The sequence below is a fragment of the Phascolarctos cinereus genome, unplaced genomic scaffold (assembly GCF_003287225.1).
Source record: "Phascolarctos cinereus isolate Bilbo 61053 unplaced genomic scaffold, phaCin_HiC Scaffold_2;HRSCAF=192, whole genome shotgun sequence".
In the NCBI taxonomy this organism is placed as follows: domain Eukaryota; kingdom Metazoa; phylum Chordata; class Mammalia; order Diprotodontia; family Phascolarctidae; genus Phascolarctos; species Phascolarctos cinereus.
Genome location: NW_027555625.1, coordinates 41,148,462 through 41,175,826, shown reverse-complemented (window position 1 = coordinate 41,175,826; position 27,365 = coordinate 41,148,462). Strand labels below are relative to the sequence as shown.

The window sequence follows — 27,365 nt, the reverse complement described above, 5'->3', positions numbered from 1 at the left end:
GATGCCATTTTGGTCCTCTTCGAGAGTGAAGGACAACAACCATCCTCCAATTAAGCTAAAAATAACCCACTTTTTATGTCCTTAGCTTTCTTTGTTATTTTTAGCTTATTCTGAGCTCTGACATTACTCTTAGAGGACCATATCATGTTATTTATTCTTTATTTTCTGTCTTTGCTTAAATCTTCTGTATGAGCTTCTTAAAAAAATCTAAGTCAGGAAATGGATTCCCTGTGTACTCACATTAGGTTTTTTAGCCTTGAGTTTGTTAACTTTTTATTTTAATAATTCTTAAATTTAATTGGTTTCCTTTATAATCTTATATATTTGCATTTTAAAACTTATTCTGAGAAGGCATCACCAGATTGAACCTCCAAAGGGGTCTATGACATAGGAAACATGAAGGACCTTTGGTTTAGACAATTTCTTGTTTTCCTTTTCATTGGAATTCTTCCTCTTTACTTATTCAGAATTTCATTATGTCAAACCAACCATTGCTCCTGGGAATGACTTTCTTGGAGAAGGTTAGTCAGAGGTATACTATCCATTTTTCCTCTTACCCTTTTGAGAACTGCCTTCTCCAGATCTACTGTATATGTCTGACAATACCTGGCTTACTTTTCCTCAGTCACAAAGTCTTAGATAGAGAGGTCACTTCCCACCATGCTCCCATCCATCATTTCAACTTTAGCAACATGCAGTTCCCCTTGGTGATGAGAATCAGGTTCAGATTCATAGTTTCTCTCTTTGTTTCCTCCAACTTTTGAAGGCTTAAGTAGTGTGAGTTCCTGAGGGTCAGGGTCTCTGTCTCATTCATATAACAGAATCATATGATGTGAGGGGTTGCAAAAGGCCTTTGAGATCATCTAATCTGAGTATCTTCTTTTAAAAAAAATTTTTACAGAAGAAAGTTTGATTTTTAAATAATGCACTAAATATTTATTTAAATATTTACTAAATAGTATTTAAATGCTTACTAAAATAGAAATTTATTAAAATTGTTATATATTATTTAAATACTTATTAAATATTAAATCATTTATTATTTATTATTTTTAAGTAACATGTCTTTTAAAAATGTTTTCCTCTTATTACCCCTCTCCACCCATTAACAAGTTAAAAAAAGAAGGGAATAAAAAAGTCCTCAATGCATAGGTAGAGCCTGGCAAAACAAATTGCTACATTAGCCAAGTGTAAAAGTGTGTGTCTCTTTCTACATCTTGGGTTCATCATCTTTCTCTCTGTCAAGAGGTGAGTGGTGTGTTTCATCTTCATTTTTTTGGACTTGTGGTTTATCATTTCATTGATGGGAGTTCTAAGGCCTTTCATGATTGCTTTTCTCTGTCAAGTTATCATTATTGTATAAATTATTCTCTTAGTTCTGTCCCATTGTTCTGCATTGGTTCAGAGAAATTTTTTCAGTTTCCTCTGAAATTGTCCACTTCGTCATTTCTTATGGCACAATAACATTCCATTACATTCATGTATCATAATGTGTTTAGCCATTTCCCAATGGGAGGATGGCCCCTCAGTTTCTAATCTGGGGCTACCAGGAAAAGAGCTGCTATAAATATTTTTGTACATATCGATCCTTTTCTTTTTTCTTTGATTTCTTTTGGGTGTAGGCCTAGTAGTGGTATAACTGGGTCAAAGGGAATACACAGTCTGGTAAGTTTCTGGGCACACTTACAAATTGCTTTTCAAGATGGCTGTAGTCCAGGGGTTCTTAACCTCTTCTTGTCATGGACCCTTTGGCAATCTGGGGAAATTGGAGACTCCTTCTTAGAACAATGTTTTTTAATGCTTAATGTAAAACACACAGGATTGCAATGGAAACCAAATATATTGAAATGGTTATCAAAATGTTAAAAAATTCCAGGCTTATGGAGTTCTTGTGTGTGTGTGTGTGTGTGTGTGTGTGTGTGTGTGTGTGTGTGTGTATGAATTGGGGTTAAGTGACTTATCCAGAGTCACCCAGCTAGGAAGTATTATGTGTCTGAGGTCAGATTTGAACTCAGGTCTTCCTGACTCCTGGGCTGGTGCTCTATTTACTGTGCCACCTAGCTACTCCCTCATGGACTTCTTCAAATATATCCACAGAGTCCTTGGGGTTAGAGGACCCCTGACTTAATCCTAACCACTGATTTTACAGATGAGAAAATGACAACTAGAAAAGAAGTGACTTGTCTAAAGTCTCTCAGTTGGTAAGGGTCCAAGACAAGATAAAAAACAAACAACTCAGGTCTTCAAACTGCAAGCCTACACCACATTATTGCCTCTCTATTCATTCTGAATACTCCAGCCTCTCCTCCCCCAAAGCACTTAGCAAAGTGCCCTGCACTTACATGCTCAGAAAATAATGGAAAGGAGGGCCCAGATGCATTTAAACTTCAATTAGAAAACATACCATATTGCCAGGTATAAGTTAGTCCAAAATGTAAGTTGATCTGAATTTTTCTGAGCAAAAGCTCAGACTTTGACATTGACTTGCCATAGAGGTCAACTGGTCCTCCAACTCATGCTTCTCTCTCCCTTCTCTTGTTTCTCTTCCCTCTCACTCTCCATATCTAGTCCCCTCATGGGCCCAATCCAAGGGCTGATCATCATGTAAACTTTGACTTGCTTGTTTCCAACCTGGCCAATTTACCTCTCCATAGACAGCCTCCATAGTGCCCTGCTTCTAGAGGGTCATATTGATATAAGACTAATTATAGACAATAGATCATCTTTAGCCCTACTGAAGCTCAGAACTCTTGAGCTCAAGAAATCCACCAACCTCAGCCTCTCTGGTGACAGAGATTATAAACACGTACCCCCAATAAACCTCACGCTACTCTCAAAGCTTCCCCCCAAGTTCCTGACCTTATTTATCACTGGCCTTATAGTGCTAGCTTCTGAGGGCTGGAGGGGAATGGTGTGTCCAGGGCTGAGATGCCCATAGATCTGCCATATAAATTAACCCAAATTTGGGAGAGTTAAGGTTCAAATCTGAAAGTCTGATTCATCAACTATATTCTATATAGATGCTACAGAAAGAATTTACCTGGATTCAAATATGTCACTGGTCAGAGGGTCTCCCATTGCTACTGCAAACTTCAGAGTATTTAGAAGAGGTAATTCAAAGAGAATGAAAATTTCTCCAGAGCCTCAGCTATCCCATCAAATTAATAACCTCACATCCTCCACTATAACGAGCCCTAGGGGTGAGCTGCTAAATAATAAGCTAAACTCGCCAACACCAAAGCATTGATAGAGTAGCTCACTGGCGCATCACTGCCCTAGGTACTGGGTTGTGCTGTGGGAGGGAGAAGACATCATCCTTACTTTTCTAGGGGAGCTTTTAGACAAGTTGAGAAGACAAGACTCTCACACAGGGAACAGAGACTAAGACAGACCAGGATAAGGTGTGAATTGCATGGTACATATAACAATCAGAAAACGGTCTAGGGAAGAGATTCATCACTATGGGCTGGGGTGGGCAGCAAAGACTTCGCATAGGAGACTAGAAAGCTGTGTAGAGTTTGGCAAGTGGAGAGCAGAGAGAACATTCCAGGAAAAGAAAGCAGCAAGAGCAAATGTGTAGAGGCTGCTACGACAGCATTTTCAGGAAACATCAATGCGACCAGAGCCTATACGTAGGGAAGTAGTAAGAAAGAAGTCTGGTGGTACAAGGTGGCACCACATGATGGAGGAGCCTCATACATTGGATTGAAGGCTTCTCATAACTCTTGGGACTACCTCTCTACCTCCTCCTTTCATGAGTTGTAAGAGTGTAACATTAGAATGTAAGCTCCTGGAGGGCAGGGATTGATTGTCTTTCTTTTTTACTGTATTTGTATTCTCAGTGCTTAGCACACAGTAGGTGCTTAGTAAATCCTCCATCTATATCTTTCTTGCTTGCTTGCTTTGTATATGTTTGCATACATGTGTCACACTGCTATTCATGGAAATATTTGTTTGCATGTTATCTACCTCCTTCTGTACCTGAAGAGTTTGGTCTTTATCCTTTGGCCAATGGGGAGGCATTGAAGGTTAGTAGATGGTGAAGCGATGCAAACAGAACTCTGTATTAGGAAAGTTAGTGGTGATTGAGGAGGAAGAGCTGAGAGGCAACCCCCCTGAACCTCTCCAGAAGGACTCCTTCCTTTTCACACAACGGGCCCACTGAGGTCAGGGACCATGTCTCCTGCATCTTCCCTCACTGTGCCCAGCTCTGCTTGTGTCCCGAGGTGGTGATGACAACTTACTGAAGTCACTGAGATCAGGAACGTGGCCTGCCTTGCAAGAAGGGAGTCAAAGGTGGTGGGGAAGAATGAGAGGGGGGAAGGGAATGAGGTGGGAGAGTGTTGGTGGAAATTTAATTTTTAAACTACAACCACAGAGCTAGAAATTGATGATTTCCCTGAATGAATGAATGAATGAATGACACAGATATTCCAAATCAGTGTATAATTATAAAAACCATGTCTGTCTGTCTTTGAGATGTACTAAAAATTTCCTTTTCTAAGTGGGTTTACCTCCCCAGTTTTGTTTGGTGGGGATAGGCAGGGAAGAAGAGGAGGGTAGGAGGCAGAGAATGTGGAGCTGACCTGGGACTCAGCCTTCACATAGCGTCTGGCTACTAGTGCATGTCCCACTCAGGGCAGGAGTGGGTGAGAAATACAGTCAGTGTTACATCTACCTTAGGAAGCCAACAGTTAGCCAAGTAAAGTGACAGAGAAATTCCTCAGGCCGCAGTTTCCTCTTTCCCTGCTAAGTGGCTTCCTGCATGGCTCCCCAGACTGAGTCAGATCTGGGATGAGAAATGCCAGACGTTCCTAGTTGATCCACCTAAGACTTTCCTTGTGGCATCAGGCTCTCAGAGGATCATAGGATTTTAGAGATGAAAAGTACTTTTGAAGTCATCTGGTCCATCCCACTCATTCAAATAGGTACAGGAACTGAGGCCTGAAGTCCCATAAGCGGTGGAGGTGGCATGTGAACCCAGGTCTTAGGGATCCAAATTCAGTGGTCTTTCTCCTACACTGCCTTCAAGGTGTTTGTGCTGCCTAGCTCATTGTCCTTCCTGAGGCAAAACGAAGATCCACAGTCTAGATCCCAGACCAAGGTTGGTCCACTGAAAGTGTTCCCTCACTTGCCTTATAAGACCTTTCTTTGGGTCTCAGTTTCCTCATCTGTAAAATGAGGGAGCTGGGCCAAATGACTTCTGGGTTTCCCTTTAGCTCTAAACCTGATTCCATGATCAAGCCTCTCTCTGGATGTCCCACGATGAGGACTCTGCAACAGGAGGGGTTACGTGTCTTATGCATTTAGTACTCACCCCTCTGCCTTCACCACTCAGGTAAAAGGGTTTAGAATTCAACCCTCTGGTGGGCAGCAGCTATGCTAGTCCACAGTGCTTTTGAACATCATGGAATCCTAGATGTTTATGGCTGTAAAGGCTCTTAGAAGCCAATATCTCCAACTCTCTCATTTTTACAGACCAGGAAATAGGCCAATCACAGTTACTGATCATAACAGCTCACTATGTACTATAATAAAGTCAAAATGGATATATGATCCAGATAAAGAAAGATCACACCATTAAAAAAAATTAGAAGAGTGAGAGATCAGGCACCTTTCCTTGCTATGGCTAGGAGAAAGAGTAACTAGATAAAAGTTAGAGGGGATATAAAAGATGAAGTAGATAGTATTGATTACATGAAATTGAGAAACTTTAGCATAAATAAAATCAATGCAGCTAGGATAAGAAAGGAAAGTGTTGATTGGGAAAGTCTCTGTATCATAGTATCATGTATCTCTGATAAGGTTCTCATGTTCAAGATATATATAGAACTAACAGTTCCTCTCTCTCTCTCTCTCTCCTTCCCTCTTCCCTGTCCCTATCCCTCTCTCTCTTTCTCCCTTTCTGTCTTCCACTCCCTTTCCCTCTCCTTATTCCTCTACCTTTTTCTCTCCCAAAGACCCCAGTAGATAAGTTTTCAAAGGATATGAACAATTACTTTGCTAAAGAAGAATTGCAAACTATATGCAAGATTTTTTCTAAATTACTCATAAGAAGAAGAATAAAAATCAAAATAACTCTGAAGTTTACCTCATATACCCCCAAAATGACAAAGGTGAAAAAATATGGAAATAGTCAATGTTCAAGGGGGCTATGGAAAGACATGCACATGCATACACTGTTGATGGAGCTGAGAATAGATTCAACCATTCTGGAAAGCAATTTGGAATTATGCTGAGAAAATGCCTAGGATGTGTACATTCTTTGACCCAGAGATCTCACTGACAAGCATGTACCCCAGAGAGGTTAAAAACAGAAAGAAAGATCTCATATACACCAAATTATTCATAGCAGAACATTTTGTGGTTGCAGAAGAACTGAAAGTAAAGCAGAGACCTATTGATTGTGGGATGGCTGAACAAACTGTGGCACACGAAGGTGTATTATTGTTCCCAAAGAAGCAGTGACTGTGAAGAATTCAGAGAAGACTTAGATGAATTGATGAAGAGTAAAGCAGAACCAGTCAAACAAGAAACACAACTGCAACAATATAAACAAAAAGCTTTTCAAAATCAAAAGGAAAAAAATCTTGAATGACGTGTAAGTGTAATGACCACAGTTGGCTGTGGAGAAGAGTTGAGAGAACTCCTCCTTTGCAAAGGAAGGAGACGGTGGACATTGTTTGGCTTTGGTGAATTGCTATTGTTCCTCTTTCTTTTTAAATCTCTGTTACCAGGGCTGTCTTATAGGGAAAAGGGAGAGTTATATTCAGAAACAAAAACAATGTAAAAACAAAAGAAAGATGACAATAGCTCACTCTTGTTTTACAAACATTTCATTCAGTCCTCACAACAACCCTAGGATGTACAGGGAGGACCTGATTAGTGCAAATAATGAATCCCCTGAAGAGGTCCCATGTATTTGAATTCCAATTATTAGAGATTTTAATGATGTAAATATGGTAATTTGTTCCAGCCCAATGGGAACATGCAATGTAAATTGACAACCACTTCAGGAGGAATCATTATTTGCACTAATTGAGACCTAGCTGTGGGTAGAATAATTATTCCATTTTACAACTGGGAAAACTGACTTACCTAATGTCCTATAGTTAGTAAATGTTGGAGCTGGGTTGGGAAACCAAGTCTCCTGATGTCTAGTCCACTGTTTTTTTTTTCTATTTCTCCGCACTACTTTTCATTTATCTTCAGTCTCATGGTAAAGAACTAACATCTGATTCTAAGTACTCTTCCCCTCTTCAAATAAGATTTGGGTACAAGAAGCATGGGGATCATTTAGCCTCACCTAGTCGGAGTCCTCAGCAAGGAGAAGGGAGTTGTCCAAGGTCATGTACATGTATTAAACAGAAGATCAGGACCCAAGTCGTCTGTCTATAAATCCAGTGCCCAGGTAAATCTCACCACTCCCTTCTGAGCTCCTTTTCTCCCACTTTTGTAATTCTATGGCTCAGCTCCCATGGAGGAGGAGAAGCAGTGTTATTAGGGAGGACACAGAAGCAACGGCCATCACAAGTATTTGGAAATCCCCATCTCCTGTGTCCTGGATCAGTCTCAGCCTATCTTACTCATCTCATCCTATTACTGAAAGATCCTGAAAGTACACTCAGTGCCCAGGGAAGGGCAACAATGAGCCGGTTGGATCCCTGTACCAGATGGTTTAAGATTGTTGCTGTTTGACTTTGGAATGTATCACGTCACTGATGTCTGCAGGAGGTCACCCTCCCAATCATGCTTGGCTTAATGGGCTGTGAAAATGAGTCTGAGTTTTCATTACTAAGTAAGGAGGCACATTGGCCTGGGACTCAAAATCAGCTATACTAATTCAGTAACGTGGTTAAACATGAGATTGTACATCTTAGCATTTAGGAACAAAAGGGACCTTAGGGATCATTTAATTAACCAATCAACAAGCATTTATTAAGCATCTTGTTGGATGGCATCTTGACATAGTAGATAAAGAGCTAGGTTCACAGTCAAGGACCTGAGTTCAAGTCTTGCCTCTGACACAATCCTTCTTAATGCTAATGCCTTCCCTCTGCTGATTATCTCCAATTTGTCCTGACTGTAGCTTGCTCCTGGGGCAGCTAGATGGTGTGGTGGAAAGAGGGCTGGGCTTAGAATCAGGAAAACTTATCTTCCTGAGTTCAGACACTTACTAACCGTGTGACCCTGGGCAAGTCACTTACCTCTGCTTGCTTTAGTTTCCTCCTCTGTAAAATGAGCTGGAGAAGGAAATGGAAAACCACTCTAATGTCATTGCCAAGAAAACCCCAGATGGGGTCACAAAGAGTTGGACATGGCTGAAAATGACTGAATAACAATAGCTTGAACATTATCTTCCTCATTAGGCCATGAGCTCCTGAGAGCAGGGAATGTTTTTTTTTCCCCTTCTTTGTGTCCCCAGCATTTAGGATAGTACTTGGTTTATAGTGGGTGCATAATAAAATAAATGCTTGGGACTGACTGACACATACTGGATGTATGACTCTGGGCAAGTCACTTACTTGCTCCACGTTCTGGGCAACTCTCTAAATGCTATGAGTTACAAAGAAGGTGCCAACGCTGTATTAGGAAAGAAAGTTCTTCACTTGAGAGGACCCTATATCAATAAAATCACAGATATGATCTCTTTCCTTGTCCCTTTGTGCTAGGCACTGAGGAAACTGAGACTCAGAGAGACTAAGTGAGATATCATTGGATTAAATGATCATACTTTTAGGTCATTTGTCCTAATATGCAGATAATTGAGTGTTGACTCAATGTCCCACCTTCTCCCCACCCCCAATACCAGAGGATCACAAATTTAGAGCTAGAAGGGATCTAAGTCCAACCTCCTCATTTTACAGATGAAGAAACTGAGGCCCAGAGAAGTATTGCTGTTCATTATTTCCTATTTATCCTGTATATACCTTGCTTTGTAAATATTTGTTTGCATGTTGTCTCCTGTGTTAGATTGTAAGCTCCTAGAGGTCAGGGGCTGTCTTTTGCCTCTTTTTGTATCCTTAGTAACAGTGCCTTCATAAATAGGCATTTAATAAATGCTAATTGATTGATTGATTGTTGACTTGGATCAAGGTCACTCAGGTAGAAAGTAGCAGAACCAAGATTTGAACCCAAATCCTCTGACCCCAAAATCAGGGATCTCTCCCTTGTGCCATGCTGCCTCCCATTATAGACGTCAGAGCTAGAAGGGCCTTGTAGATCACGTAATCCAGGGGCTCCTAAAAGGGGGTCCATGAACTTTTAAAAACAATGTTGATAACTATATTCCAACATAATGCTTTTCTCTGTGCTTGATTTTATACATTTATAAACACGTGTCTGAGAAGAGTTCCATTGGCCTCACTGGGCTACCAAAGGAGTCCATGACATAAAAAAAGTTAAGCCCTAATTGTAGTCTAACTCCCACACTTTACAGATGAGGAAACTGAGGCCCAAAGAGGCAAAAGGATTTGCCTGAGGTGACACAGGTATACACAGGCAGCATAATCAGCTTCAAACTTACATCCCATTTATATCCAAATCCAAATGCCAAACTTGGAATCACAGAATTTTGGAGTTAGAAGGATCCTCAATTCATTCTTAGTAACTTCTACCAGTTGCTCAGGGAATTTTCCTTTTAACACAGTTCCCCGCTGCTACCCAGAGTAGAAAAAATCTCACTCCTTTCTGTCCCCCTCCCCAAACCCCCATTACCTGGGGCCAGATGAGTCCATTCAACATAGCCCTGTTTCTCAGATAATTGCTGCACGGCGGCTCCCCTTGAGAAGAAGGTACAATTCTCACTTCTCCATCACAGCTGTCATCCCTCTAGAAGGAGCCCAACGGTTGGGCTCAGACCCCAGAGAATTCCCCTTGGGGTGCACCATCCCTCACATAACTATGACCCTTCCCACACATACACGTGCACACTCACTGCCTGTACCCTTCAGCCTCTAGTTTCAAGAACACAGCAACGCCCTAGACCTTGGATTGCCCTTCCGTAAATACATATAAGAGTGCAGGGAAGACACAATAGGACAAAACTCAGCCAGTTGGGTTAAGTGAATACTATGAAGGGTGGGGGTGTGGGGGGAGGCAGATGGAGATCAGGGGATAAGTATTTCATGTACTGAATGAAAATCTTCCCTCCGCACCTTATGGGCAGCCTGGAACCTAACAAAATGTCCTGGGGGGGGTCTACCTTTGACGTTACCACAGCTTTGGATCCCCCTCTAACCCCCTTCCCTCCAACCTCTTCTTCCGGGCAGGGAGGGAGATTACTTTCTGCATCTCAGGAATGTGAGTCATTTCCTCTCCAGGGGGAACAGGAGGTGGAGCTGGACCCTGAACTGTTCCATCCCAGCCCCCCATGACTTTCTACCAGAGCCATGACTCCCTTCCCTTGCCTGTACCTCTGTGTATCGTTTCCTTCCCAGCTTTCCGCTCTACCTATTTTTAACACTTTCTCCAGTGTTTGCTGGAGGACTGGAGTGGATAAAGTAGGCTTGACTCGGCCGTTGGACAATGTGACCTTGCTTCCGCTTGAAGTGGAGGTGGGGGGCGGTGGGAGGAAAGGGGAGAGATCGCCAGCAAGCAAGGACAAAGATCAGTTCCATCTAGGAGGGGCGTAAAAGGGACCCCTCTCCTAGTCCTGCTTCCTCCTAAATCTGGTGTACGCCAGCAGACAGGTCATAGATTGGACAAGAGCATCCAAGAAGCCACATCCACTTGCCCCCTACTCTGCCGATGGCTATGCCTTGGGGGCAGGAGTCTCCAGGGCTACGTATGGTGCAGATGAACACAGAACTCTAGATCCGGAGGAAGGAACCCAGAACACAAATATTGCAATTGCCACTAAATCGTTTTCTTCCCTGTATCAAGAGGGATTGGAATTAGACTAGCTAGCTCTAAGATCTCTTCCCAGCTCTGACATTCTTGGGGCTTAATTTTCCCCTACCTGCCTCCCAGATATGGGTCTATCCAGAGTGAACACTAGAGTCTGGCCTTGGAATGGGCTGGTCTCAGAGCAGTCCAGCCAGGGAATCTCAAAGGGAGCCAATGGGCCACCAATGGGATGGAGGTTTCTGATGGAATTCTCCATTCCCCCCAAAAAGGAGAAACCTCCCTAGAATATGGACCCAGGTTCAAAGGAAAGGAAGGGAGAGGGCCTGGCATAGAAGGATGAAGCAGTCTATAAGAACACTCATAGTGGACCCAGCCTTGGCAGAGAACTATAGGTTGAGTTTGGCTATCTTAAGAAGCAGGTGATGAGAAAAGGGAGAAATAATGATGCTGATGGGTGGGTCGCTGAAGGTAGAGCGGAAGAATTCGGATCAGATGTAACTGAAAGGAAACTCTGTGGACCCTCTCTGTCCTCTGCATGAGCTGAGGCGGACAGACTTGGCTGTTATTTGGAGGGGCAGGGCTGAAGTTTTCAAGGCCCTTTCACATAGGCTGTCTCTGAGACGCAGTGTGGCGAAGTAGGTAGAGTACTTGACTAGGAGTCAGGGTGACCCTAATTCAAAACCCACCTTTGATGTTTACCGGCTGAGTGATCCTGAGCCCCTTCTCCTCTCAGGGCATCTGTTTCCTCATCTGTAAAATGAGGGGGTTGGATTCAATGGCTTATAAGGTCCCTCACACACAGTCTATCATCTGATCCCCACAATGCCTCTGTCAGGGAGGCAGCCCAGGGAGCAGAAAAACAAACACCAGAATCTGGAGTCTCAAGGCTTCCAATTCTGGCTCCACTGCTTACCACCTGAGTTTGACCTTGAATCGGCCTTGGCATCTTTATCTCCAGAATGACCAGATGATCACTAAAGGCTTCTAGCACTAGAGATCAAAAATGCGTCCAGACAGAGGTTTGCTTCAGGAAGGGGGTTCTGGAGGCAACTTCAGCTGGTGAGACAGCAGGGAGTGCTGGCAGGGAGAACTGCTTCAATTTTCAGGCATTTTTTCAATTAAATGAGAATGAAAATCAGGACAAGTGTTTTCTTCTAAGATCACTGAGACACCAAAAAGTCTCTACCAGGGGCCAAAATCACATTCCTAGACCTACACCCTGAGCTCTGAGCTCTGCCTGGATAAATCCAGGGGCGGGAATCCCCCAGGGAGCACTGATCTCCCAAACACTTCAGGGGTCTCCAAGGAATTCAACCCGTTGGCCCAGCACCTGCGCCGGATGCCCGGCCCTGGCCTGAGCCCCCTGGCAATGAGGGCAGAAGAAAGGCAAATATGGGAAGATTCCTGGCTAGCAAGGGAGGCCAAACATGGATATGAAAAATGACTTCAAAGAAAATCATCAGATATCTGTACACTAGAGTGTGATGCTATTCAATTACTGGGAGGCTAGGGACCTGGCAACCTCACCTACTCTGCCTGAAGCTCAGCATGAAAGAAGGAGGCAAGAAGGGCCTATGAGCAGCTAAAATGATGCCCCCGAGTCCCTGAACCAGAGATTGTTCCCAATCCTCTTAGAAGAAACCCTCCAGCCTCAATTGGTGCCTGACTTTATAGTCATTAATGACTCTATGGTTTGAACCATGCATGCCAATTCCACGTCTGGTCATCGCCATGCCACTTCATCAAATCTCTAGTTATCACTCTCATGACCCCTCCAATGGAAACCTGGAATCTTTCGCTGAGTCTCCTTCCTGTGATAAGTGAGCTCTTGCCTTATCTTCCTGTGGCCCAGGCCTCCCCACCACTTCCCAGCCATCTCCTCACCATGCTCACCCCCAGCCTCATCCCCAGCTTTCTGACTCCCCTTTATGTTTTGTGTTCTTCCACCAGAACATGAGCCCTTAGAAGATAGGGACTGTATTGCAAGATTGTTTTTTATAACCCCAGGGCTTAGCCCAGTAGGTTTAGCCCAGTATCTTGCATATAGTAAGCACTTAATAAAAGTTCACGCTATCTATCTGTCTCTCTATTACCTCTCTATCCATTCATCCACCCATCCAACTAGCTAGGCATCCACCTATCCATTCATCCATCTATTTACCCATCCATCTCTCCATTCATCTAATTAGCTATCCTTCTACGTATCCACTTAGTTATCTAATTTTTAAGCCTTTCTCAGAATGGAAGTAGCGCATTAGCAGTAGGGGAAGTGGTCAGAGAAGCAAAACCATTGAAAAGCAGCAGAAAGTGACAGGGGAACAGACAGAAAAACTATGAAAAAAAAATAAAGCAAACACAAGAATTCAAAACTTCCAGCAATCTGGGGTCATTTAATATAGGAGAAACCGTTCCTCATACCTCAGGGGTCACTGAAGGCATTGTCACCATATTGGAAGTCTTCAAGACAAGATTAAAATATTTTCCTTATGCTAGAGGTTTCTGGGATCTGTGACTAGATTTCAGGGTGTCCATGAACTTGGATTGAAAAACTATATATAAGGGGCAGCTAGGTGGTGTAGTAGATAGAGTTCCGACCTTGGAGTCAAGAGGACCTGAGTTCAAATTTGGTCTCAGACACTTGACACTTGGTAGCTATGTGACCCTGGGCAAGTTACTTAACCCCAATTGCCTTACCAAAAAACCAAAACAAAACAAAACTCATATGTGTGTGTGTATACATATATATACACACATGTACATATATACACATTGAATATATAATATAATACATATACATTTAATATATACATATAATATATAATACATACATTGTATATGTATATACATACACACAAATACAATAAAACTGGTGTGTTTTGTAATTTTATGTTTTATGCATTTAAAAACATTGTTCTGAGAAGCGGTCCATAGACTTCACCAGACTGCCAAACGAGTCCATGGTACAAACAGGTTAAGAACACCTGCCCCACATGGGGCAGCTAGGTGGTGCAGTGGATAGAGCACCGGCTCTGAAGTCAGGAGGACCTGAGTTCAAATCCAGCCTGAGACACGTAACACTTACTAGCTATGTGACCCTGGGCAAGTCACTTAACCCCACTGCCTTGCAAAAAATAAAAAAAAAGAACACTGGCCTCCTCTAGTGACTCATTGGAATGGGAAAGTGGCCCTGACTTCTCTAAGGCCATGCAACCCTTACACCTTATTCTACGATCCAGTGATACTGGTTTCCTTGCTGTTCCACATCACAGAACACTCCATGTTCTGACTCTGAGCATTCTCACTGGCTCATCTCCTTATCTAAAGGCATTTTTTAAAATAGCAAGTCTGATGACTTTGGGTAGCTCTGCCTCACTTATATCCAATTCACACGCCAGTCAAGACACCATCCTTGTGATGTCATTGGTCCTCTCTGAGAACAAAAGATGAACAAGAATCCTGTGGTCGAGAACTCTCTCCCTTCTCATCTCTGTTCTGATTTCCCTCAAGTCCCAACTAAAGGTTTACCTTCTGTAACAAGTCTTTCCTGCTCCTCTTTAATCTTAATGCCTTCCTTCCAAGACAACCCCCAGTTTATCCCATATACATCTTGCTCGTACAAAGTGTTTGCATGTTGTCTCCCCGTTAGACTTTGAGCTCCTTGAGGGCAGGGACTATATTTGCCTTTCTTTGTACCCTTACCCCTTAGCACAGTGCCTGGCACATAATAAATTATTATTTATTAATAAATCGATATCCTTGTTGACTTCACAAAACTGAACCCACTTTGACAAGTACAAAGAGTCTCATCACCCAAAGTTAACTCTTGAAATGATTGACTAAAGCATGGTGGGTTGTGATCCAAATAGGAGGGAGTAGTCACACAAATATAATCAAGGAACTTTTGATATATTTAGGTATCGTTGGCTTATAAGGTCAGGGAAGCGTGGGGTTTATTTTTAGAAAGATCGCCACTCAAAATGATTTTGGTGCTGAAAGAGTAACTTAGATTTAGGGCTGGAAGGGACATCAAACCTCCTTTAGTCCAACTTCATTATTTTGCAAATGAGGAAACTGAGGCCCTGAGAAGTGTGGTGACTTGCCTAAGCTCATATGGGTAACCTTAGTAAGTAGCAGAGATGGAATTCCAACCCATGTCCTCAGATTTGTGAGCCAGTTCTCTCTCCACCACCCCATGCTGCTTTACCAAAAGCTTCAGTTGTCTGGTGAATGCATTTACAATGGAAGAACTCATTTTCTGGTGGGGTTAAATCAAAAAAAAGGCCTGGGGTTTGGGAGAAGCAGCATCTACAGCTGCTGAGTGGGATCCTGAGTGAAGGGGGTCAGGGGGGATTAATCATTAGTGACTGTTTCCTTACTGGAGAAGGTATGACTTGAACCAGGTTTTAGAGTAGGAGAGGTATAGGCCTGAGCTCAGCAGTTTCCCCAATAAGGGTCATCTTAGGAATAAAACCGTTGTTCGTCAGTAATCTGAGCTACTGACCAGGGAGGATGGGGCTTCTAGCCGGTTGTGGGAGGCAGAGGGGGAGGAAATCTCACAGCTGCAGGTGGTTAGTGAGGGAGTCAGCAATAGAAACCTCACTCCCCACCACCCTCATTTGCACACATTTATTTGTAAATGTGTCTGACCCGGAAGGCAACACCCTGCCCATAGATAGCTGAAGCCAGTCCAGAAGACTAGGATGGCCGTCCTGCAGAGGGGGACTGCCCTGTCTATGCCTGCGGCGCAGGACCATGCTGTCCTTGCCTGCAGCATAGCCCTGTCTGGCACACCCGTCCCTTCAAGAAACAGTTACAGAATGGATGACCAATCCAGTGCCCAACAGGTGAGGGCAGGATTTATTCATGTGACTGTTGGGAAAAGAGAGAAAGAATAGCTATCCTGGGCAGTCAGCCATCACCTTCATTACCTGAGGAGGTCTACACATACAGACCCCCTCTAGTGTCTCTCTCTCCATCTCCCATACCTTGCCAGACAGCCCTCTCTCCCCCCAAGCCACAAACTTCAATGTCTGTCTGAGTTCTCCTTCCCTGTCTGCTTCCGATGTCGCCCAAGGCTGGTGAGATGAGGTCAACAAGTCCTCAGACCACTCTGAGGAGGGGAAGGGAGAGCAAGACACTGCGGCTCTTGGAAGGTAGCCACCAGCCTCCCTCTCCTTTGTACCTTGTCTCCCTGAGAATGCCAGGCCAGACCAAGAGTTGGGCTGGGTCTGGGGGAGGTGACCTTGGCAGGAAGGAGCAGGGCATTGAGCAGACAATCAGTTCTGTGCCAGGAATTATGCCAAATGCTAGGGATACAAGAAAAGGCAGAGCTATGGTCTTTGTCCTCAATGAGCTCATATTTATAGAGTATATAGAGTTGGGGGCAAGGGAAATAGGGATCCTGGAAAGGCTTCCTGTAGAAAGTGGGATTTCAGTGGAGTCCTGAAGGAGGCTTAGGAGGTAGAGGGAGGGAGGGAGGGTATTCCAGACATGGGAGCAGCCAAGGCAAAGGCAGAGTCAGAGATAGAGGGTTGGGTTGGTGGAAGAGCCAACAGCCCAGAGTTTCTGGACCATAAGGAGGGAGAAGACTGGAAAGTCAGGAAGGGGACAGGTAAAGAGCTCTAAAGGCCAAGCAGAGAACTATTTGATCCAGGAGGTAATAGGGAGCCACTATAGCTTTCTGAGTAGAAGGTAGGGGAGAAGGGTGAGTGCAACATGCTTCGAACTAAGCTTTAGAAAAATCCCCTCGGCAGCTAAGCAAGGGTGGACTGGAGGAGAGTGAGATTTGAGGCAGGGAGGCTAAGTAGAAGGCAATGTTAAGAGTCCAGAAGAGAAGGAATGAGGGCCTGTATTAGCATTATGAGTATGTAAATGGAAGCTAGGGGATGGACAAGAAAAACATTGAGAAGGGTAGAAAACACATGACAGCAACAGATTAAACACAGGGGAGGCTGTGAGACTGAGGACATAGGACGATACCAAAGTTGTCAGCTGGGGTGATGTGGAAGGTGGTGGTACCTTTGACAATAATAGGGAAATATGGAAGAAGGGATTTGGATGGTAGCCTGGGTTAGTTGGTTGAACCACTGGACTCAAGGCTTGTTGATATCAACATGGAGTGAAGGTTCTGTTCCTTGCCCTTTTTTCTTGTCCATTTTTAAATATCGATGACTTTGTTATTTCTTTCTTAAAGTTATTTTGGGGTATTTGTTCTGCTCGATATTTTTATCAATGATGAAGAAGATAAGAGTCTCAAGCTCAGCTCTGTGCAGGTGATGAGGATTTTTTGGGAAAGCATTGGATGGGTAGGCCAACAGAGACATGAAAGCTTACCTTAATCAATAGTCCTCCAGCACTCTCAGACCAAGCAGACATCATCTTATCAGAGCCACCCCAACTTTTTGACCTTACTGACCAAAGGCCTGCAACTGGGAGACAGCTGGGCCGAGCAGCAGGAAATAAACCCTCAAATTCTGTAACCAGTCCTATAAAAATGATAGCAGAAGTTTTGTTGTTGTTCAGTCTTTCTCAGTCATGTTTAACACTTTGTGATCCCACTTGGAGTTTTCTTGACAAGGATACTGGAGTGGTTTGCCATTCCCTTCTCCAGCTCATTTTACAGATGAGGAAACCAATGTAAGCAGGGTTAAGTGACTTGCCCAGGATATACTGCTAATAAGTGTCTGCCACTGGATTTGAACTCAAGAGGATGAGTCTTCCTGACTGCAGGCCTGGCACTCTATCTACTGCACCATCTAGCTGTCCCAATAGGAGGAGTAATTAAGTCCAAGTCAGGTGAGGGGAGAGTCTAGGACACTTCCCCTCCCACTGTGTGGAGAGACCCAGGATCTCCCCAAGGCTGCTGCCACTGAGAAGGAGCAGAGTGAGACCAGGTTGGGGACAAATTCACCTGGGCCATGGCCTAGCAGTGCAGGGAGAACTCAGCTAGCTGGGACTAAGTTCAATCATTTCCATGCTGCTGAAGGCTAGGAATAGAAACTGCACTGGGATTTCATTGCTCCAGAGAAATCCCTGATGAGGGAAACAGGAAACCTCTTTTACCAGCTTCAGGCCAGTACCTCCTCTGCCCTTAGGTCTTAGAGTAAAGACTCGAAGATTAAAAAGTTAAGTTATTTTGCCTAAGTCACCCACCCAGCAAGGCTATCTCTCTGTCCACTACTACACAGCTATCCCTGCTAATGGGCTGCTAGGTGGTACAGGGGACAGAGCAGTGGACTGAGGAGGAAGACTCATCTTCCTGATTTCAAATCTGGCCTCAGACACTTACTAGCTGTGTGACCCTGAGCAAGTCACTTAAGCCTGTTTGCATCAATTTCCTAATCTGTACAATGAATTGGAGAAGGAAATGGTAAACCACTCTAGTCTCTCTGCCAAGAAAACCCCAAATAGGGTCATGCAGTGTTGGCATGACTGAACTGAAATTTGCTGAAGAAGCACTCTCTCAAAATAAGAATTTTAACACATTTTTAAATTAAATTAGTTAGATCTTTGCCACTCATCATTTTGACATTTTTTGCTTTCTAAATTTTGGACAAAGCTCCAGTCATGCTCCCTTAGTTTATGGCTCTGAGCTGAAAGACAAACAAAACACAATAGAAAGATGACAGCTCACAATCTGGCTGTGAAAACTGTATAGCTGAAGGCAGATCCTTGCCTGCCAGCACTGACAAGGAAACCTATGTGTGCTGGGCACTCTAAGCACTATTTTTGGCTTAATCAAGGAAGAGGAAAAGAGAAAGCAAAGAAAGCTTTCTTTTAGAGACCCTTCCAGAGAAACTCCAGAACCATTCTGGGAAAAGGAATTCACCCATTGTTCAGCTCACAGTCTTCCTTTAAAGGAGATTGAGCCAGGATGTGATGATTTGCTGGGACCATACACTTGGTTATTAGTACATATTTATGAGGCATTTCACCCCTCTTCTATAAGGGTTTATTATGAGAAACTGAGGGGCTGCCCTCACATTCTTCATAGCAGAAGAATAGCAAGCTACCTTTTATTGCATTTGAGAATAGGGAATAACGTGAGAATAGTCTGTTTTCTTTGAGCACACAGTCAACTACCCTGGCAAATAGAGTTTAGTTCATGTTTCCAGACCTTAGAGGGAACCTGGTCCAATTCCCTGACTTTGCGTATGAGGCAACATAGGAACAGAGAGGTGAATGGGTGCATTTGGGGTGCCCAAAGTGACACAGCAGGGAAACAGCCCAGCCAGGACTCAAACCCAGGTCCTTTGAGACTCTTTCCACCACACTACAATATTCTCTTACCTCACTAGATCTTCACAACAACCTTTGAGGTAGGTAGTGAAATGTGTTGATATGCCCATGTTAAAGTCAAAGAAATGGAGACTTGAAAAAGTTAAGTCACTTGTCCAAGAACTAGGATTTGAATCTAGGTCTCTGGGCTTCAGGCCCAGGGTACTGGGTACTGTTTAGTAGTAAGTCATTAAAAAAATTTCCTTTCTCCCTCTTATTTGAAAAAAAATCACCACTGTCTTATTTCCTCTCCACCTCCCCTCCCTTTGAATGCTTGTTCCTGTAATAGGGGAAATAGGTAAGAGCTCTAAGGAAATGATCCAGGCTTAGAAAACTCTGGGGTACATTATGTCGCCATGTTATGTTATAAGAGGCAGCATGCCAGTGTGGATAGGAATCTGACCTTGAAACGGGGAAGACCTGAGTTCCAATCAGGCTTCTAACCAGTGCTGGCTTTGTGACCCTGGGCAAATCACTTTATCTCTCACTTCTCTGGCAAATCTCTAAGGTGATAAATGGCAGAGAAGGTGTCAGCCTGCATTACTTGAGGAGTTTTCCTTCTCCGGGAATTCCTTACATCCATATATCATGATCTGTTCACCCATTCCCCAGATCTCCAGTTCTTTGCTACTACAGAACGTGCTATAATGAATATTCTTACACCCACGGGTCCTTTCTGGGGTGAGGGAAGGGGGGCCGGAGCCAGCTCGTACCAGTTTTTGAGAACTGATTATTAAATTTGCAGTGTGGCATGGGCATTTATGCCACGAAAATGGGCAAACCCTACAAATCCAGGCTTGATCTCTTGTTTTGTTTTTTGTCTAGACTTAAGAAAATGATGGAGAAGAAGATTGATAATGCAGATTAAACTGGAAAGTGTGTCACCCTGTTTGAGACCCAATTAGTAAACATTTAGCAGGACACACCAGTCCTTTCCCTCTTTCTTAGATCTCTTTGGCCTGTACCCCGTGGATCCCAGGCAAGTCACTCAGCTTTTCAGTGTTCCAAGCAGACGCTCTAAGATTATACATTGCAGAGAGGACATGGATCGCTATTGGGTGGAGGGAAATCCCTTTAATTCCCCAATGTCCTCTTTTATATGTGTCAGGCACTATGCTAAGTGCTGGGGATGCAAAGAAAAAGTAAAAACAGTCCTGGGACTTAAAGAGCTCATTCTAATCGGGAAAGATAACATCGGAACATACAAGATAACGGATAAGACCAGTTCTCATGATCTAATGGGGAAAGCACTGCACTGGAAGGTCAGAAGTTGTTTTATTGATTAGTGTGTTTGACTCTTTGTGACCCCATTTAGGTCCAATTTTTGTGGCAAACGCTGGAGTGGTTTGCCATTTCCTTCTCCAACTCATTTTACAGATAAGGAAACTGAGGCACACAACACTGAGTGAGAAGACCTAGGTTCAAATCTTGACCTGGTCACTTGTTACCTCTTTGAGTTGGGCAAGTCATTTTCACATCTTTGAACCTCAGTTATCTTTAAAATGCTGGTAAATAATACTTATGCTACCCATCTCACAGGATTGTTGCGAGGAAAAAAACTTTGTTGACCTTGAACGCAACTTATCATTCCTGCTCCCTGGGTGCCCCTGGGCAAGTCAACCTCTCTAAGACTCTGTTTCCTTGCTTTTAAAATGGAGACAACAATATCTGTGCTGTTAGACTATTAGATGTAGATACACGAGGCCTTTTCCCTTTCGATACTTTGTATCTATGCTTTGTATTTATTTTCTTGCCTATATGTTATATGTGCCCCGACTAAAATGTAAGTTCCTTGATGGCAGGGGATTTTTGTGTGTATGTATTTTTATATTTTATATTGAGTGAATATTTAATAAATGTTTTTTGAATACTATTTATTTCACTGGGTTGTTGTAGGAAAAGTACTTTTCAAATCTTAAAGTACCCTATAAATGTGAATAATTATTACTAACTGTGTGACCGTGGACAAGTTCCTCACCTTGCTCTATACAATAAGGGGGTTAAACAAGGAAATCTTTAAGGTCCCTTTCAGCTATAAGTCCTGTGACCCCAAGTTACCACTAGACATCTGGTTTATTGTTTACAGGCCAGAGGGGATTCCGCAAACGGAAAGGACAGATCTGATGGACCCTGAGCTCTCCTCTTGGCTATTTCACAGCTGCTGTCAGCTTAGGATCCAGGATGTCCAAATGCCCAATGTGAGGCCTCCCCTCCCTCAGGAAGGTGATGGAAGTAGCCGCAGCACCACCACCCCCTCATTCTGTATGTCAGGTGACACATGGTTGGGTTTCTTCCCTTGCCTGAAGTGTTTTTTCTAAGATGGGCATTGTGTCCATCCTAACAACTTGACCCCTTAATGAATGTTCAGTCTAGTTCCTGTTGTTGATAATCCCACACTGAACCTGTTAGTGTCTGATAATAAACATTAGATGCTTGAAGAGGCTGTGGGGAAAGAGGGAGGAGGCCTCGCCTGAGGTTGAGGGATGTCTGAGTTGAGGCCTCCCTACATAAAAGGAGGGTCAGATGATGAGGGCAGGAACCACATGCTTATATTCATTATCTTCACAGAATCATAATGACAGCTGATGTTTATGTCGTATTTGAAAATCTTCAGAGCGATTTGAAAGATAGCCCCTTCTTGGCAAGGAAGCCATGGAGACCAAAAGTTCTTGGGTTTCCCCTCTACCTTCTATGGCCCTTCAGTCCCTCCTTCCAGCAGGGAAGACATTTCCCATCAGTCCCCTTGCCCATAAGGGACAACACAAATATCATCTCATTTGTTTCTCATAGTAAATCTATGAAATGGGTGCTGTAGGTATCATTATAGCCATTTTAGAGATGAGGAAACTGAGGCTCAGAAGCAAGTCACTTGAACTCTCTGGACCTCAGTTTATTCATCTGTAAAATGGGAAGGTTGGACTAGACCAAATGGGCCGTGAGGTCACTTGTAACTCTAGAGCTGTGACCCCAAGTGACTTACACATAGTCACACAATTCCTAAATGTCACAGGTAGAATTCAGTACCAGGTCTCTTTTGATGTTAGATCCAGAGCTCCTTCTGCTATCTCACAGTGCCTCACGCATAGCTGGGAGCAGCTATAAAGACCTTAGGGTCTCAGATCTAAACCTAGAAGGGAATCTCAAAATCCATCTAGTCCTGTTACAAACGAGGAAACTGAGGCCCGGGGAGTTTAAGGGACTGTCCCAATGTCAGGTAGTCCCATGCAGTAAGCAAGAATTTGCGCTCTAGCTAGCATTCCTTCCTCCACTTCATGGTACCCCCTCCATAGGCGGACAAAAAGGTTCTGCCTTTTCCCCATATCCCTCTCCATAACTCCCTATTGAAAACAATTCAGAATAGCTTCAATCCTTGGTGTTAGTAGGCAAAAGTATCAGGTATGGAGGCAGACTGAGGACCAAGGAGCTTGGGCATATGGTACTGGGACAGGAGCCAGAGCCCATGCCCACAGCTGGCACTAGACAAAGCTGTTAGGTAAATAGCATCTTTCTTTGGCTCCCTCTCTTCTTTCCCAGCCACCCCTCCCCACACATGTAGGGGTCCCCCATCCCCCAACCTCCCAGGAACCAATCTTGCCCAGTTAATTAACCCTTACTGGGTGCTACCCAATAGGAGTTAAGGATGTTACTCCTCTGAGAGATGAGAAGAGCCTTTGACAAGGAATGGCTCTCTAAGGGGAGTCTTCCAAGGACTGAGATAGCCAGGGGAAAGAAGGAGGTGTTCCCAGGGCCCTTTAAATCATACCATAGCTGCTGAGGATGAGGCATGAGTTCTGGGATTTCTGATGTGATGCTTTGGTCATGTGACCTGGGAGCTGTGTTGCTAAGGAGCCCATTGAAATACATGTTCAGAGAAGGCTTTGTCTTTACTCACCTATGTGACCTTAGTTACCTCCCTCCCTTTCTCTGTAGCTCAGATTCCTCATTCATAAAATGAGGGGATTAGACCAGAAAGCATGTAAGAGCCTTTCCATCTCACAGTCCTACAGATTTCATCTTCATAAGGGGTTCTCATTGTAGCTCAAGGGAGGGCACTTGGGTTGGCTTCAGGAGGGCAAGGGAGATGATGACATGAACACCAGAATCTGCTGCTGGATGTCCCTGGAAAGTTCTGGGGTCCACACAGGAGGCTGCCTTGTGGGGAGGGGACAGACTAAAATCCATCCATTATTAGCCCGCACTCCAGCTATTGCACAGGATGTATGACCCCAGCCCACGGACACATTCTCAGACATCAACACAGCTTCAAGAAATAATGGCAAACTGCATTCTGTGGACTGGCATGTGCCCAAGCCTTGTATGACTAAACATATATGCAGGGTGAGTGCTTCATCCTTTACAAGAACAATTTTCCTCTCTTTCGGCTTCATCTGGCAGAACCAGCATAGGGTACCATTCTCCCCATTACTCAGATGACAACACCAAGAATCAGGGAGGCCAGAATTGCTGAGTAGAGAGTGCAGTGGCTCAGATGGAAACCAGAATTCTGAGCTTCTAAAAGACTTTGAGCTGTTACCGAGGAATAGCACTAGCCAGGGCAGATGATAGAAGGCAGAGTTGTCTTGGTACCACCAGTGAACTGAGAGGCTGAGCGAAGCTCAGCCCATCTTCTAATTCAGCCCAGTCAACATGAATCCCTGTCCCTTCTCATATGGAGTTAAGCCTATCCCAAGGGGCTGAGATCCTGATGCAGAAATGAACTTAAAAAATTAATTTGATAACTGTTTTTCAATCTAATTGGTTTCTTTTGTACTCCTACGTGTTTCATTTTATGCATTTAACAACATTTTTCTGAGAAGGGGTCCATAGGGCTTCATGATAATAGCAAAAGGGACCACAACACACACAAAAAAAGGTTAATAATCTCTGGTCTAGTGTCTCCATCTACATTATGTTGCTGATGGCCCAAAGTCATCCTGGCTGAAAGACTGTAGGTTGGATACTTAGCCATTGGCTCCCACCCCAAAGCTCAAGCCTAGGAACAAGCATGAGAGTACCCAAAGCTCTCAGAGTTGTCTGAGCAAACTTCCAGGAAGCTAGACCATGGGGTGGGATTCCTTGAGTAATAGGGTGGGGGGTTCCTGGGGATTGATACTGGCCAGTGTGGCATCATAAGCTCATAGCTTTAGATTTTGCAGGGTCCTGAGAGGTCATCTAGTCTAATCCTCTCATTTTATAGATGAGGAAACTGAGGCTGACAAAGTTTACGTAGTAGATCACAAGTAGCAGAGTCCAGGATTTCTGTTATCAAATTCAGTGTGATTTCCATTGTTAAGTCCCATTTCCTATCAGCAAAGGGTGGGGCTTGAGCTCTGGAAACAGGGTTCTGCTACTTCCTACTTCTTCTGAAAGAACAGAATGAAACTATTCTGAGAAGAAATTTGGAGCTATGGTGCATGCCCTTTGACCCAGCAAGACCACCACTAGGCCTATACTCCTAAATATCAAAGAAGGAGAAAAAGCATGCATGCATACACAAATGCATATAGCAGGTCTTTTTGTAGTGGTAATGAACTGGGTGTTCAGAAGGTTTCCCATTAATTGGGCAATGGCTTAACAAATTAGGGTATATGAATACAGTGGCATGTGATAAGAAATGATGAAAGAAATGGATTCAGAAAAACCTGGGAAGATCTGTGTGAACTGATGAAGAGTGATGGGAGACACCATAAAAACAACATTGTAAAGAGAATCGACTTTGAAAGGCTCAAGATCTCTAATCAAATACTAGCCACAAGGACGAAGCCACCTTCTTTCTTTCTTTCCTTCTTTCTTTCTTTCTTTCTTTCTTTCTTTCTTTCTTTCTTTCTTTCTTTCTTTCTTTCTTTCTTTCTTTTTCTTTCTTTCTTTTGAAGCCACATTCTGATAGAGAGAGGTGATGGCCTTGGGGATGCAGAGTGGGACACACATTTTTTGACAAGGCCAATGTGGGAATTTGTTTTGTTTGGCTATGTGTACATTTTATTTTGTTTTGGTTTTCTTTCATTTCAATTGGGGATTGGGTAGAATACAGAGAAAATAAATGCTTGGCAATTGAAAAAAATAGAAAAATAAAAGGAGAAGGTAGTAAGCCCATTTGGGCCAGGGCCCATGATTTGAGCTTGCTGAGGATTAGGTTGACTGAGCTAAGGAAGCCCAGAGAATGGTTTCTCTTCAAAGAGAAAGGAAGCTGCTCACAAAGACTCCTCACTAGGTTGGGGGCTGGGTTTGGAGGAGGAGAATGGGGGATGTATGTTTTCACTGAAGCAACTGTTGAGGTTCCTAGTGTCATATATTTAGAGCTGGAAGGGACTGGACAGGTCAGCTCGTCTAACCCCCTTATGTGACAGATGAGGAAACTGAAGCCCAGAAAGATGGACCAAGGTCACAAGTATCAGAGGCAGGAATGGAACCTGGGCCTCTGGCTCCAAAGTTAGCCCTCTTTCCTGTGCTTGTGGCTGAATTATGGAAGGGCTGCAATCAGTATCAGTGGAGAGACTGCTCATATCAATTAAACTGCAGCTGCTTCAAGTACTAGAGTAATATTTTCCTTATATTCATAGAGACAGTGGAATAGATGTCAAGTGCGCCTGAACTAAGTTTGAGCCCTGGCTCCAAGGCCTGAAACTTTCATGACCTTCTGATATCTCTGGGCCCCAGTTCCCTCATCTAATTAAAAATGCTTGTGTTGTACATGGAATGACAAACTTGGAGTCAGGAAGACCTGGGTTCAAATCCTGTCTGAAACACTTGTGTGTGACAGTGGGTAAATAACTGTTCTGAGCTTCAATATCCTCACTGGTAAAGTGGGGACAATGATAATAATTATTATTATAATAATACTTGTAAGCCCCTACCTCATAGGATTGGTGGGTGGCTCACATGAGATTGTGTATTTAATGTTGTTTGGTAAAACTTGAAGCATTATATAAATGTCAACTATTATTATTATTACTTGTCTCATTATCATCATAGGATCATCCATGTAGGGCTGGACTTGAGTATTTGATTTGCTTACGTGTTTCCAGGTGGCAAACTGGAATCTACAGTGATGAAATCACAGAGAGACCCATTTGGCTCAAAGTAAGGGAGGGTCTAATTTGTAAGGATGGCTAAGTGGCACCATAGTGTACAGAGCTCTGAGCCTGGAGTTGGGAAGACTTATCTTCCTGATTTCCAATCTGGCTTCAGACACTTAATAGCTGTGTGACCCTAGGCAAGTCACTTCACCCTGTTTGCTTCAGTTTCCTCATCTGTAAAATAAGCTGAAGAAGGAAATGGCAAACTACTCTGGTATCTTTGCCAAGAAAACCCCAAGTGGTGTCACAGAGTCAGACATGACTGAAAAATGACTGAACAACGCATTCATAGAGAAGTCTTTATGTTATCACAAGTGATAGAGTCAGGAAGACCTAGGTTCAAATCCTAGTCACCTGGCACTTCCCTCTAGCAATTAAATCACCCTTCAGTGCCTCTCCCCCATCCCCATCACCAAAGCTGAGAGTTACGAGGGACTTCAGAAGTAACCTAATCTGACTGGCATCTGACCAAGAATCTCCCCTACAGTCTATTCCTGCTTTGTGCCAGTCAGATGGTCCCACAGCTGGCCCCACACGCAAGATTTCCTCTTCTGCATCTGTGGCTTTGAACAAACTGTTCCTCCCTACCCCCCATGCCTGCAGTGCTCACTCTCTCCCTTCCTTGGGCTCTTGGAGCCCCGCACTCCCTTCAAAGCTCAGCTAGGCGGGGCTTCCCTGATTTCCCAAGCTTAGCTCTCTCCACCCTCACACCCCGAAATGACTGTATTTCTACCGCAATAGCTCACCCCCTCATTACCTCCTACCCATATCACTGCAGCGGCCTGTGAGTCTCTCTCTTCTCTCCTCTCAAAGGATCTTTGGAGAGCTTAAGCCTGACTACATCTGTCTCTACTCAATAAACACTAGGGACTCCCTATTACCTCCAGGATCACTTGTAAACTTCCCTTTGGGGCATTGAGGAGCTGAGTGGTGCAGTGGATAGAGCACTGGGCCTGGAGTCAGGAAGACCTGAGTTCAAATTTGGCCTCAGACACTTATTAGCTGTGTGACCCTGGGCAAGTCACTTGACCCTGTTATCTCTGCCTACGAATAGTATTCTAATTCTTACTTGTTGGATTAAATTAGAAATCATTTATTTCAACCCACCCCCTCTTTCAACAGGTTTGAAAATTGTGGCCCAAGACAGATAAAGATTTGCCTAAG

General features: G+C 43.7%; 1 protein-coding gene across 1 annotated transcript in view; it reads right to left on the bottom strand.

Moving 5' to 3' along the window:
• Window positions 1–27,365, bottom strand: part of ADGRG1 (adhesion G protein-coupled receptor G1) — a 75,728-nt gene that overhangs the window by 24,693 nt on the left and 23,670 nt on the right. The window contains 1 exon segment of the mRNA XM_078149335.1: window positions 11,535–11,598. The gene's annotated coding sequence lies outside the window, so the exon portion shown is untranslated.